Below are 2,508 nucleotides of genomic sequence, written 5' to 3' on the forward strand. Positions count from 1 at the left end.
TGAAGTATGTGAAGTTCCTTTTTAACAATTTTTATGATCCTGCGGAGGGAAATGAAAAGTCTACTAAGGTGGTGAATACTTTAACTCGCTTGTATAATCATTACAAGAATTCTATTTTAGGGCATTCTAGTGAAAATATTGGAGATCAAACTAGTGTGATGAGTCAAATTGGTGCAATCAATAGTTCTGATGTGTGGCAATCACAGTGGGAGAAATTTCTTGAAGATGAAAATGATGTTGATAATAAGTCTGATCTTGATAAGTATTTGATGGATGATATGGAGAAGATTAAGGATTTCAATATCTTGAGTTGGTGGAAATCTTCATCTGAAAGATATCCTATTGTCTCTAGGATTGCAAGAGATGTGCTTGCTATTCCTACATCTACTGTTGCCTCAGAATCAGCTTTTAGCACCGGTGGTCGGATACTTGATTGTTATCGAAGTTCTCTATCGACAAAGACAGCTGAAGCTCTTGTTTGTTGTCAACAATGGTTGCGGTCAGCTTCTAAAGAATGCAAGCTTGAAGACCTTTTGGAAGAAATTCAAAAACTTGAGATCGTTGAAAAAGGTAATTTTACGTAATTAACTATGTTGTTTGTTGCTACACTTTAAATTGAGAGCTGGTTACTGGTTTTGAGCATCAAAATATTAAATTGTATGTTGTTTGTTGCTGGAAACTGTGGTGCTGCTGCAGTTTGGTGCTGCTGCAGTGCTGCTGCAGTGCTGCTGAACTGTGGTGCTGCTGCAGTGCTGCTGAACTGTGGTGCTGCTGCAGTTTCAAGCTATAATCTCCATGTCCTAATTTCATGTTCAGTCTGTTGTTTGTTGCTAGAAACTAACCTGCTGCTGCAGTGCTTGTTGCTGATGTTGTGAATGAATAAAGAGTTCTTGCTGCAGACTTTTGTCTGTGTAAATTTGAATTACTTTAGAAGAATAGTCTGTGATCATATACATATGAATCTCAAGCATTTTGGTTCTGATGTTTGAAATGCAATTGATTGATTAGAGTATTAGCCAACTTATGAAATGAGAACGCAATCCAAGAGTGTGCAATATTTTTTCAGTTTCTTTGCTTTAGTTATTGTGTATTTGTGTTATTTGTTGTTGCTACTTGCTCTCTTCTTACTTATTTTCAGCATAACTTCTCCTGTACTGTATTTGTATGTCTTTAGACATTTAATGCCTAATATCCTGATTTGTTTTGCAGATTCTCCGGGCACTGTTTTGAGCATTGATTAGTTTGGAGCTTAAGCCAAGGAAGATGTACTTTTGATTATATTATGGTCTATGGATTCTCTAATATCTAGTTAGTTTAGTTTAAATATGTAATTTTTTTATTTATGGACAAAGTTGTTTGTATTTTGGAACCCCTATTTGACTTGCTCTTGTAAATATAAACTACGTTGCAAGTTTGGTGGACCTAATTTGCCATCAACATGTCTTTCCGACAATAAACCGAAAAACCGAACCAAACCGAACCAAACCGACAATAACCAAACCGTGGTTATTATTTTACTTGGTTTGGTTATGGTTTTAGACATTTAAAAACCGACTAAGTTGGTTTGGTTATGGTTTTAATCAATAACCGACCCAAACCGAACCATGAACACCCCTACTTGGAGGTTGTTGATAACAGGATAATGTGCTGCGGTTCATCTCTTGAATAGTATTTTCTTGAGAGCATTATTTCTGGGCGAAGGTTGGAGGGCTCCCAATTTAGCTTGATATGGCTTCCTTTTTTACAGGTTCACAACATGTTTGTATTAAACATATCAAAAAAAGAAAAAAAAAATTAAAAAAAATCTTGATTTAGTAAGTGATCAAGTAATATGAGAGAAACATTTTTAGTAAAATGTCCATCTAATATGAGGCGGAGGTAGTACTCACTGATAAATGGAAAAAATGGGAAGTCATACCTCCCCAAAACCTTTTTTCCAACATCAACTTATTTATTACATTTCATGATAAACCCATTATTAAAGTTAGGAATAAAAAGAATATTGCACCAGCCAAAAACCACATTTTAAAATTATTTTTCCACCTTTTTCCTATTATTTTGATTTATCTTACTATCTTTATTCTATATTAAGTGAATAATTTGACTTTTTTTCAATGTTTAAAATAAGTAATTGTTCAAAGTTCAAGAGAGTTGTTAAAAATTTCTTTCATTTTTGCTTTCTAGGTGATATGGAATGACCCTGAATGTCATTTTTGAATTTTTTGTAAAATGATCATTTTAACCCTCCCTTTAGATGCCTCGAGTCGTTTCTGATTGGTACCGAGTGTTGATTTTTAAAAAATTTTATGAAAAGTTAAGTCTTTGGAAATTTTAAGTTTTCATAAGTTTGAAGTATTAAAAAGTGGTATTTGGGGTCAATCAGAGCTACAGGTCTCGAAATTGAATTTCGTGTATTTCAAAAGCTCCGAAATATCAAAATTGGCTTAGGAGACTTTACGGAATCAATTTTGGAGTTGTAATGAAGTTTTGAGGCTTTGAGTTGAGAAA

The 2,508-nt window shown here is 33.9% G+C and overlaps 1 long non-coding RNA gene across 1 annotated transcript; it reads left to right on the forward strand.

Moving 5' to 3' along the window:
- Positions 1 to 521: 521 nt before the first annotated feature.
- Positions 522 to 1,426, forward strand: LOC129900510 (uncharacterized). The gene is made up of 2 exons (XR_008769638.1): positions 522 to 570; positions 1,210 to 1,426. It is a non-coding gene; the product is annotated as an uncharacterized LOC129900510 (long non-coding RNA).
- Positions 1,427 to 2,508: the final 1,082 nt, after the last annotated feature.

The sequence above is a fragment of the Solanum dulcamara genome, chromosome 8 (assembly GCF_947179165.1).
Source record: "Solanum dulcamara chromosome 8, daSolDulc1.2, whole genome shotgun sequence".
Taxonomy (NCBI): domain Eukaryota; kingdom Viridiplantae; phylum Streptophyta; class Magnoliopsida; order Solanales; family Solanaceae; genus Solanum; species Solanum dulcamara.